Here is a 13335-nt window from a genome sequence, read left to right as displayed (position 1 = left end):
GTCAGACCATGTTTAGATCCGTTCAGTATCCCGGTATGATACCACGAGTTACGCCCCTTCTGCTTGATTAGTGCATTTTAGATTAATTATATGTATTTGAAGTATGAATAATAATAGAAAAAAGTAATTAAAGATTAAATTCTCTGTTGATTCTTTATTACTGTTGTAGTTTGTGGAGGAACTAATACATTGTTCGTCTATATATGTTGCTTATTTTTTAATAAATATTAGTTTATTTATTTATATTAACTATAAATTGCAAGGACGCATGGTAATTATATAGGTACACATAAACATGTTTGCCATACATTTAACCTTAAAATGTTGTGAACCCTTTGAGAACATATTTGTATTTGAAAATCAGAAACGTAAAAATCTTAAACATAACCTAAAAAAAGGCGATGTTGTAGAATTGCCAACGAGACAATCAATAAAAATTAATACATGCGTATTTTTGTTTTAATTCGTATTCTGTTGATATGTCCTACTTTACTATTACCGTTGGAGCTGGGTTTTTTATTATTATTTTCGTCCTTATTACTCTGTTAAACTCGGAATCGCTTCTATTATCATAGCTTTGTACTGTACAACATATCATTAAACAATTATTCATTTTACACAACGGTGCGTCTAAAGACCACCAAGGTCGCAAACGTCCATGAAGCTGATCATGATACTGCATTCAGTCTTAGTCGAGACAGTGTTTAAACTATAAAGTACTATCGTATAAAGATTTTCATTCAAATAATTAGTGTATATATATATATATCCTGATGCTTATTGTCTAACCCATATGCACAAGTGGCAGATTATCCGACCGGGGGCAGAGCCCCCCCCCCCCCCCCCCCCCCCCCCCCCACACACACACACTTCTTGTCTAGAGCGGAAATTAATCACAGCTTGATTTGACTTCTAAAACTGGCCGTTAATTCATACAAACGACCGCATACGCGATTAATGACAACTTATCGGTGGGGTGTAAATATTGACACCTGTGTGTAATGTGTCTGCAAAATTAAGTTTTAGTTTTAATGTAAAATACATGTACATGCATGTTGATTTGAATAGTACGTTATATCAGTTTATAATACAATACAGATTAAGATTGATTTAAAAGTGAGACTTAACTTCTGATCTGTGTTTTTAAAGAATAGGTACAAATATAATATGTTTAATGTATTACATTTTTTTTTGCCCGTTAGTTTTCTCGTTTGAATTGTTTTACATTGTCTTATCGGGGCCTTTTATAGCTGACTATGCGGGATGGGCTTTGCTCATTTTTGAAGGCCATATTTAAAAAACTGGCTAAATTTGTTTTGAATACCATACATGTACAATATTTGTTTTTTTTTAAACGGAATGTTGTATTGCCTTTCCCTCTTATTTCCTCCGGTCCAGGAAAATTTATTGGCAATAATCAAATGCGATTTTTTTTCACAAGATCTACTTTGGAGCAGAATCTCGGACTTATACATTTCTCTAAAAGCATACAGTTCTAAAAGTTTAAAAGTTGTGTATTTTCTTGTCTAAATTATCATGTACATGTATGAGGATAAGAATAGGTCACCATTTATAAAGATAGAAAGAATATATAGATGATGAAATATAAAGAACAAATTGATTGATTGTTTGGTTGTTTTACATCCAGTGGCAAATATTTGATGCATTTAAGGCAGGCAAATATTCAGTATAAAGATAAATGGTATAAAAATAAAAGATATATAGAAATGATGATCTGAGCTCCCCTCCCCGAAAAAAAATCACTCGTATTATATTAATCTAAAGTAAAATCTGGATCGGCACCTGTTATATTTGGCGTAAATTAAAAATTTCTGTTTTAGCTAAAATACTTGGCTTATTCTCATTTCGCCTTAGCTGTCAAAATTTATATATAAAATTAATCCCAGTTTGCCTTAGTACAAATTTTCAGGTACACAAGAATTAAGTAAGGCGAAATGGGAGCTTCTGTAAACAATAAAAGGGCATCAAAACCTGAAAAATGATAAAGCATTTGGGGATGATCGTATAATAGATGAATATATCAAGTCTACAGCTAGTTTATTCATTTAATTTTACGAAAAATTATTTAACGTTATATTTCGCACTGGTATTATACCTGACAGTTGGCTAGTTGGTTACATTAAGCCTGTCTATAAAAATAAAGGTAGCAAGGTGGACCCCAAATTTTTTAGACCAATTACCATTTTGAGTTGTATGGGGAAACTTTTTACCGCAATTTTATGCGAGAGACTACATCTTTTCTCTACAGAATTCATGATTTTAAACGAAAACCAATGTGGTTTTAGAAAGGGTTATTCAACAACAGATCATTTATTTGTGATATATAATTTTAATAGCACAGTTTTGGAGATTTTTTTAAATTGTTTTTTATTAAAGTTTCTCAGTGTTATGTAATTAAACAAGTCTTTGTTTTCCTTTCTATTAAACTTTTTGTGTTGCATAATGTAAAGGATAATTAAATTATTTTGATTTTTTTAACTGCAAAAATTTAAAAAAAATTGCAACTTTTATGAAATATCAACAAACAATATTTCAATAGAAGCAACTTTCCAACTACATTTATTTTATTGTAGATTTTTCCTGATTTCACAGCTTTTGAAATCACTTACTTTATTAAAAAAAATAATTAAAGAGAAACAAATCCCTTATTACATGTTGTTCAAATTGCTATAAAAACACAAAGGTTTAATTTGTTTATTTAATATTTTTTATCTAAATTCACATTTCGCCTTAGTTCAATTCCCATCTGGCCTTAGTATATTTTATACCTTTTTTACCTGGAATTCACAGCTAAGGCGAAATGGGAACACACCAAATACTTGAGTTCAATGGCACGTGCTAGTAATCAACCGAGGCAACAGGAAACAAAATCAATGATCCATAACGCAAAAAGTAAATGACTATTTTACAATATACAATAAAAAGGTGCCAAATATATTCATTTTCTCCGTGTCAGATATTTTTATTGACTGTAGAATCGCTTGCAAGTTAGCTGTACAATTATTCGGAGCCTTCCTGTACAATCACTTTGAGCTTTCCTGTAGAATTGCTTGGTCAAATTTATTAAATACATTGCATATGCATTGCATTGGTTGTTCCTTGTCTGTCCTATTACATTCATCTATTGTATTTGAAATGAAAATAAGCACAAAACCAGTCATTTTGACAATTAAGATTCTATTAAGGAATCCTTTTAAGGTGACTATACCAGAGACACAAACAAAATGAGTACAATAGATATAAAAAAAGAAGAATTGCCAAAGAGACAACTCTCCACAAGACCAAAATGACACAGAAATTACCAACTATAGGTCACCGTACGGCCGTCAACAATGAACAATACCTCATAGTAAGCTATAAAAGGCCCGGAAATAACAATGAATGATATAAAGTCTTTTAACACTACAACCACAGAAGAAGGGTGGCTGCTTTTATATTTCCATATGTCGGGGTTTAAATCCCATTCAATAGAAGAAGATGGGGGGAAAGGTGTTTGGTTATATTTATATCATGTCTATCATGACGCGGGGAACTGCTACATAGTTGTTTCGTAAATCATAATTTAAATTTCACCAATAATAGGAAGCATTAAGTCGCAGAAATAATTAAGGGCAGTCTCTTTATGTAAAGAATATACCACATTGAGCTTTCTGAACTTTCTTCTTTCTTCTAGCAATTTCCGGACTATTTCGAAATATGTAACTTAATGTCTGACATATAACATGTATAAGTATGCAAATTCAATAATTTCATGTAGTTTAATCCAGGTTAGATTTAAACGATCAAGTTTATTTCTTTATAATGCATAATTGGGACAAATTCGTTGTTCAAAATTATTTTCCAAGTGTTATTTAGATTTCAAATATGCATATTGAAAGTAAATTTTAGTATTGTTTATTGAATCAATTAAAATTCAGATCAAATCCGCTTAAAGAACATAAAACCGGCGAATGACACTCATTTTTGTTGAATTTGGGTTTGACTGACCTTAATTGATATTTTGTAAACAATTCTTCAAATTAAATATACAATTAATTTACGTTTTTAAGGGGGGCATTGAACCTGAAATAAATACTAGTAACAACAATACAGGCTTATAGTATTTTGAATCATTTTTGATGTGTTCCAATATAATAAACCAGAGATACATAACTTGTAATGTATGTCTCTGAATGAACGAATAATAATTTTTACGAATAGAAAGAAAAAAGCAAGTCTGTCCGAAAGGTGATTGTCAATTTGATATTTCAAAGGCAAATGTATAACTATAGTGTGTTTATTGTATACTTAAACTTAAACCAGAATGCGTCGAAATGTCTCTGCATGTTTATAACAGTCACAAGTCACTTCTAAAATTAAAGATCAGCGATCGATTAAAAATTCATGCAATAATATTTTGTCAAAAGTGATCGAGATGCCATTATCAGGTAATTCAAATAATCGGACCCTTATTTTTTTTCTTCCAAAACACGTTAAAGTTAATATCAGAGCCATATAATTCATGTTTTATATCTTTGACTATTATGCTAGTACGGCCAGAGACATGTATTATATGTTTCTGCTAGTACTAGTATAATCTTCTCAGGTTATATTCTCTGTTGATATGCATCTTTCTTTTAAGGTCTTTAAAATTCTTGTTTTTCTCTAACACTTTAGAATAGTATATCGGGACCATTTCTGAAAATAATCTTTCAAAATGCAAATTTAAGTTTTAGCCTTTAAAACTTGTATGCCAGATAATTTGACCACATGACAAGAAATTCTACAATAAACATTGGTCACGCACGACAGATTCCGATGTGAGACAGTCACACGTGCCGTTACAATAGCCAGTGTACACGCATCAGTGCACACATGTATGTCAAATAGGTCAGTTGATTGGAGGAATGTTACTGAAAACACGCCTACCTCAAACTAATACCCAATCAAACGCCTTTACCAGAAACATAAATAATACATATGAGATTAGGTTGCGTATTCAACATTTGAAAAAGTTTATAAACTCTTAATTCGAGATGCAAGTATCCCAATAAATTTCAGCTATCTAGTGATGTAAAAATATAAATTTAAAAACAAATACAAATTAAAAGTTTTTCGAATTTTTCCGTAGTCTATTCGTAAAAAAAAACCCACCAGCAATCCAAAATATAAGAGATCATAAAATACAAATCTAACAAGACTCTCAAAGGTGTTTGCCAAAAATTATTTGAAATAAAAGATTTTTGTGCAGACGAGAAACAACATTGATTATATAATTAGCATGAGAAGTAAATTTGACCAAATGAATAAAAAAAACTTTTAACAGAGTAAGTGCACATATTTCTAATGGCGACAACCACCCATATCCAGGTTACGTCGCCGAAAAAGAAAAGTATATTAATAATAATAATTACGATGTCAATTTCGTGATGTTATAGGATTAAAGTTAGAAAGAATCTTAAGCACGATTCATGTTTCCCCATGTATAGAGATTAAAACAGATTTATAATTTTTATTTTTAAATTAAATTCTAAATACAAAAGCATGGCATTTTGTTTTTGTTTTACTTCTTTCCCGACAAAGTTATTTGCCACATGTGCACGACTTTGATTTGCGCCAACTAAATGACTAATAAGTTAGAGTGTGGTCAGATTGCTATGCTATGACTTCATCAAAAACTACCTTGACCAAAAACTTTCACCTGAAGCGGAACGAATGGACAGACGAACGAACGAACAGACGGACGAACAAACGGACCCACAGGCCAGAAAACATAATTCCCCTCTACAATCGTACGTGGGGCATAAAAATAATTCCCCGATTTTTAATGTCTTCATATATGAAAATAAATTATGAAAAGTGCACCACAAGAAACAAACTGGTTAAAGTGTTCCAGCTCCATACCAGTCTATTCTTCAAACGCATGTCCGTCGTCGCCTGTCATCACATTCAAGCACGCTTGCAAGAAATAATAAACAGAATAGAGATATGGGTACAATACACATTATAGATAATTTGTCCGATCACCTGAAAAATAAAATTGGTTCCAACGACAAAAACGCTACGAAGTATTAGATTCAATTTTCGGTTCTACCGCACTTTTCACAGCCCAATTTCAAGATGAGTTTAATAAAAAAAAAAAGCAACAAATCCAAACTTCAACACGTACTTAAAAAAATATATATATATAAATGTGAAATAAATATTTAAAAATATATATATATTTTAGTCACTTATTAATATGAACATTCGATATATTGCTTCAGTGACCGTGTGAAATTTATTATTTACCAAAAAATTACACTTGAGAAAATACTTCTTCATTCTGAAAAAAAATATTAATACAATTTCAACAATTCATTTATTAGTATCCAACTTTACCAAACTTGTCGATTAAACAAAAAAAACAAGACAGAACCAATGTAATGTCATATTTTCTATTTTTTATATAACTATAAGCATGATAAGTCTTTTATCTGGCAAGAACACCCCTATTTCATGTATTTAGCGGACAAGCAGTGAAGTTATTCTTTTTGCTGTTACTGCATATACGAAGAAAGAAAATAACTCCCGAAATTAATTTGAAACTTTGATACTCAATACTTTTCCAGCAAAATATTCACATCCATTGGGACGTCCAGTGACGTATATATAACATGCATGTCGGAACAGAATATTTGGCATACAGTACTTTCAGAACGATGTTTACATTAGAAAACATTATACCCCAAAATTGTGATGACGAATTCCTTCCTTTGTTCCGAGAACAATTTTATTTAAATAGAAATCTGTGATTTTACTTTGTCCATTACTTCGACGAACCAGAGCAAGTTAAATATCGACCTGTATTTAATTCAAATTTGTTCTCTTCTTCTTCTTTTGGTATACAATAGTCCATCGACATCCCATGATAACATACTGTTGTCATACGAGGACTAGTCTATTTACAAAACTGGTAACCCAAATTAAACAAAATGCATGTTTCTTTCTTATGCATGTTCAATGTAAAAATGTATATAATTTTAAATTGCAACTATCTATAGTTACGTAACTTTCTATCAAAGCGTATAAAAGAATGGTCGATAAGTGCGTATATTTTTGTTAAATCAATATTTCTTGTAAATTTCAAACTGTCCTTCACTTTTGACAACGAGTACTTACATGTCCCCAGATTTACAAAAAAAATGCATGTGTAAGCAGTTTTTATTTTATCAAATCTCTTTTTGGAATTATTTAGATTTTTATAAATAATATTCTTTACACCAGAAATGTTATTTATAAACAGTAATGACTAGTATATCACTATCAGCAACGCAAGACAGAGATGTATATATTTATCAAATGATTATACACCTGAATGATAGTTTCAGTCGTGTACACTGATGGATACGCTCAGAAGTGAAACTATGCATGAACTTGCAAGTCCGACAGGAAATCGCTTGAATACCTGGCCGTGTCACCTCACAATACATTTGGGAGTAAAACCTTTAGCCATGCTGGTGATCAGACAAGGGAAGGTCTGAATTTATTTAAAAAAGTTTATTACATAAAAGAATTATGGACAAATTAGGTTTTTGAAAACAATTTTCACGGAACGTCAGGGGTAATACTTGTACAAGTTAATTTTATTTACTTTACATATATAAGTAATAGAAGTAAATAAATAATGTTTGAATAATCTCCCGTTAATTTTGTCTTTAGTGTTTTTGTTGATTGCGGTTTGTCATATATTTGTTTGTTTGTAGCTCCTGTATACTAGTATTATATAAACCAAGTTGTCATCACTGTTGGGTTTCTCGTCTGAATTTTTAGGCAAAAGGATTGATCATCTCGAACAATACACTCAAATTCAGCACAAACAACTCAAAGGATGCGCTGACTGGACAAGTCAATCCATTCATGTAACCATGCTATGACAGCCAGTTAAAAAAAAAATAACCTCAAACCTTCCTGGTCTGTTTACAAGGGTAGACCATGGGGATGGGAAACAGACATTCTTTAAAATGTGGCCTTATTCATAATTTTTTTTATTGAAATTCTGTAATAAGAAGATTTTACTAGTCTATAAGTATCACATATACTTTACATTATCAATAATCCATTAAAAAAAAGTCCAGTCAAAACAACCATGCCAGACAGAGATGACAAATAATGTACACTTTACAGTTCTTCCATACACCAAATTTATGGTTAACCGTTATAGAAACCATGGTAACAGAGAAACAGACTAAACATAAAAAACATGAAAATGGTGTCATAGTCAGATGAAATCAGCTAATAAAAAATGTCAAACATGTTCACCTTACATTCGTTCCATATGCCAATAATAGTGATCCTATACATGTACAATGTAGCCTTTTATAGCAGACTATGCGGTATGGGCTTTGCTAATTGCTGAAGGCCGTACGGTTATCTATAGTTGTAAATGTTTGTGTCAGTTTGGTCTTTTGTGTATAGTTGTCTCATTGGCAATAGTACCACATTTTTTTATATACTAACCATGTTAACATTGTATTAAACTGAAATAACCTTAATCACTTAAATTAACCATGAAATAAAGTCAAGGTCAGGTCAACCTAACCTGATAGACAAGTAGACCTTGCAAGATACTCATATACAATAAAATGTATCCAATTACATATAATAAAATGTACAGTATAAGAGATCACTTCACTGATTAAATAACAGTATATATATTTTACATGCAGTCACTGAATCATGAAAATGAGGTCAAGTGCAATGGACATGATGATATAATGACAGACTGAAACATCATAAAATATTAGCTACTAGTACATGTATCTGAATACAAGACAAGAAACATCCAGCTCTTTTAGCTTTTAAAATGTAAAGCTCTATAAAAATATTTTACATCATCCCCTAAGACTGTAATACATATTTCTTGCATACAACCAACTTTCATGACTTTCGTGTAAGGCGAGACAAAATAAAATGATACTTTGAAGTACATGTATTGTATAATATGTTCGACTACTACATGTACATGTACTAGTATAAAATGCCAGTTTTAGAATGAACAGTAATTTAGAAGATTATCAAAATACATGAAGATACATAATTGTACATTCAGACTATTATAACTACAAATGTATACAGCAAGCTGTCATTTGACTCTAACCAACAACTGTACCAGGGCTGTAAAGCTTGTCTAGGTTGGTGAAACTTCCATCATCATGCATATGACACTAAATAATAGTGACGGACCGTGACAGACCCTCATGGAAGGTCGAGAAGGTTTAACACACCATGGTGGTACATGTGGCCAACAGTAGCAATGGCAGCATAGAAATTCTTATTATATCCAAATTCTTTAATATTTTAAATGAATAATTATCCAAGGTGAATTCAGATATATACATGTATGATCATGATGATGCACTTTTAGTATTGACAATGATTGCAAGATAATCACAGAAACCATGAATTTCCATTATTCCAATTTCCTACATTTTTTCCTATGAATTGTAAGTTTGCTTTTTGTTCAATTCACAATTTCCTTTTTGTACAATCAGAACATCCCATCAACATCATGGCATAATGCTGTTAGCTTTATCAACATTATTTCCAAACGCAATAAGTAACTCAAAATTATGAATGAATCCACCATTTCACAATTTACAGCTACAGGTACAATGAGGTACATGTACCGTATTTGAGTAATTTAGTGACACTATATTTCCTATGTATAAAATTGAGAATGGAAATGGGGAATGTGTCAAAGAGACAACAACCCGACCAAAATAAAAATAAAAAAAACACAACAGCAGAAGGTCACCAACAGGTCTTCAATGTAGCGAGAAATTCCCGCACCCGGAGGCGTCCTTCAGCTGGCCCCTAAACAAATATATACTAGTTCAGTGATAATGAACGCCATACTAATTTCCAAATTGTACACAATAAACTAAAATTTAAATAATACAAGACTAACAAAGGCCAGAGGCTCCTGACTTGGGACAGGCGCAAAAATGCGGCGGGGTTAAACATGTTTGTGAGATCTCAACCCTCCCCCTATACCTCTAACCAGTGTAGAAAAGTAAAAGCATAACAATACGCACATTAAAATTCAGTTCAAGAGAAGTCCGAGTCTGATGTCAGAAGATGTAACCAAAGAAAATAAACAAAATGACAATAATACATAAATAACAACAGACTACTAGCAGTTAACTGACATGCCAGCTCCAGACTTGAATTAAACTGACTGAAAGATTATGATTTCATCATATGAACATCAGGCACAATCCTTCCCGTAAGGGGTTTAGTATCATACCATCATAACATATATGAGAAGAACATAACCCGTGTCATGCCAACAACTGTTTTTAGAATAAATGTGTTTAGTTCCGACGCAAAGACCTTATCAGTGACTCAATATTAACGCCAAAATATGCAATCTTTAATGACTTGACAACAGTATCGTAATTATATCCCTTCTTAATATATGCCCCTTCATAATCTGGCTGGGAATCATGCTCAAACCAATGTGATATCTTATCTACAAAAAAAATATACATTAAGAATTAAGTATTTATTACATGTATCTAAAATTAAATAAGTCAATAGCATTAATACTATTTCATATATAACTACACGTATTTGATTTGCCACAATTGTAGTAATAATAATTCAACAAATTCTTTTAATAATACTTTTTTATTTTAAAATAGAATTTGTTGAATATTACTACAAACATGACAAAGCAATTAGTATGTATACATAGATTATAATATGCCCTTTTCCATATTGGCCCTGGTATCATCCCAAGACTCTCATATTGGCCTCGAGGCTTTAGCCGAGGGCCGATATGGGTCGAGGGATGATACCCGGGCCAATATGGAAAAGACATGTTATAATCTGTTTATCACATATTTCAGTTCTGCAGAAAAGAGAAAAAAAGGTCAATTATAACAATTTAATGAAACATAAAATGTAAAATCTTAAACATTTTATCACAAATGTGGCATTAAGGAGGCAATGACGTCACCTCATTTGGAATCAGGGCACAATATTAATATACTCTTTTTTTGACCCATGCAATTTTGAGGTTATTGCATATGCAAAACTTAAGGTATTCATTACAAATACATGAAATATGTGATAAATTATAATTATTGTACATCACCCACCAGTGGCTATATAAAGAAGTACATCATCATCGTAACATGTGAAGATTGGTTGGTTATGGGTTATAAAAAAATCCAGTGACAAATATTTCATGCAAATTTTAGGACGTGACAGTTATCAATACATTATTAGACATACAGTACAAAGAATTCCAATTTTTTCTATACTTGATAATCAGCATAAATTTATTTATTTATTAAACTGTGAAGACAATCAGGTCCTTAATGCTGTTGGTAAATTTATAAAAGTGAATAGGAGTTAGTAATTGAATTGTATCTGTATGTCAAAAAAATGTTTGTATCTATGCAAATCAATATTCTTTTTTTCCCCTTATTCATGTATGCTCTGTGTGCCCCTTGTGGGCCCTTAATTGGAAATAAAATATGATCTGTTCTATAAATATGTAGGGTTACTCGATCAGGGGGTTAGGTCTTGTAATAGGCCATCCCTCACAACCAAACCATTGTAAATACCCCACATGTTAGGCAATAAACAGGTGTGGATCCAGCCCTTTATAAAAGGGGGATTTAAATCAGAGTTAATATGTACCCAAGGAGGAGGGGGTCCAATCACAGGAACAGTTTTTTAACAAGCCCAAATTCTTACTTTGCCTTTGAACAAATTACTGTGCAAGAATGTTGTGTATTAGAACGTCGATTCATACCTGTATGCACAAATGTAACAAATGTAAACATTTTCCCGTCAACTGTTCAATTTCTTGGCCGGATCAATGATTATTCTCATGTCTGATAGGCATGTTCTACTCACCAATTGTAATTTCCAGTTCAGCTATAAATATTGTACTGCAGTGTCCATCTACCATGTCAACGATTTTGTGCAAAATAAGTTTGCCATTTGAAGCGCTGACAGACACTGCCGACATGCGAGTAACTCGAATAATTCAAGCCCTTTCCGTGTCCGATTTTCTCCCACACGAGGGCTTGAACTCTTTATGATCATTGGCCGCGTCGCCTGCTCTCTGTGAGAGAGAGCCAATCGGCGGCGATCAGGATAATGAGTCTGCGCAACTGTCTTGTAATTGTCTTACCAAGCACGTGTGTTCAATTAACACAAATCCGATAATAATTAATTAACACCAATTAACATCAGTTAACATCATTTAACATCAATTAACATCTGGAACTCCTCCTTCCTTAGCTGCCAATTTAAATCGAAATTCCCATATTGCAAAGCGGTGTGAATTTTCCGGTTGACGGTTTTGAACCAGGAAGACGTTCAGGCGTTAATGTAGCCTTCGTAGATCAGCGGAATATAACGACTGAATTATTCGGGTTAACATGCGAGAGGTATTTAATAAAGAGGATACGGTAACGTTAAATCGTTGACGGGCGTAGAATTATTTTCCGTTTTTAATAAAACTTGTCAGATTTGATTGATTATCGTCGAAAAATTTCCCTAATGGATAGTAATTCAAATTAAACCAGCTTTATTATGCTGTATTCATGTAATATATATAACCTGGTCTTTAAATGTACTTCAGGTACACTGACGTATAAACATTTTTTTGATAATTTATCAAACCTATTTCAAATATGTAAATTGAATGATTTCATAAGCCCTTTTCTGCTATATAAATATTCAAACTTTATTTTTTAACGCAGTCTTCTGGAATGTAATAATTTTTTTTATTGAGGCTCTCGAATTATAGACACATTAAAAATAAAGATGGAAAGTCAAACGCATGAGTCTGGCAAAAATGAACAGACAATAAACGGAAAACGATAAAAGATATAGTTTTTCCCTGCCTCAAATTTTATTCTCAAATGCAATTTATATAGCTAACATTAAAAGTTAAATGAGAATGCATTCATTTACAATATTAAAAAATGTTACATCTTAAATTCAATTAAACATATTAAGATTACGTTTTCAAGTGTTCACGGCCGACATCCGTAATTATTTAATAAGGGTGTAAAAATGATCTGTTGCGTCAAGATGACACATTTTTCACCACTTCAGTCTGTAATTGCATAACCATGTATTGCAATCACTTGTTAACCATAAAATATAAAGGCTCAGGTGCTTTTATTCAATAAATAAATGTTATTTCGGCAATCTGTTGATTTTTTTTAGTCAATTCGCGGCGGTTTGTGCAGCAGTATGTCTTTGAGCTACTTTTTAAAATATATAAAAAAAAAATGTTAAATTATTAAATAGGAAGAAGTAAGAATT

The sequence above is a fragment of the Mytilus trossulus genome, chromosome 3 (assembly GCF_036588685.1).
Source record: "Mytilus trossulus isolate FHL-02 chromosome 3, PNRI_Mtr1.1.1.hap1, whole genome shotgun sequence".
Classification (NCBI taxonomy): domain Eukaryota; kingdom Metazoa; phylum Mollusca; class Bivalvia; order Mytilida; family Mytilidae; genus Mytilus; species Mytilus trossulus.
This window is presented reverse-complemented; position numbering follows the sequence as displayed.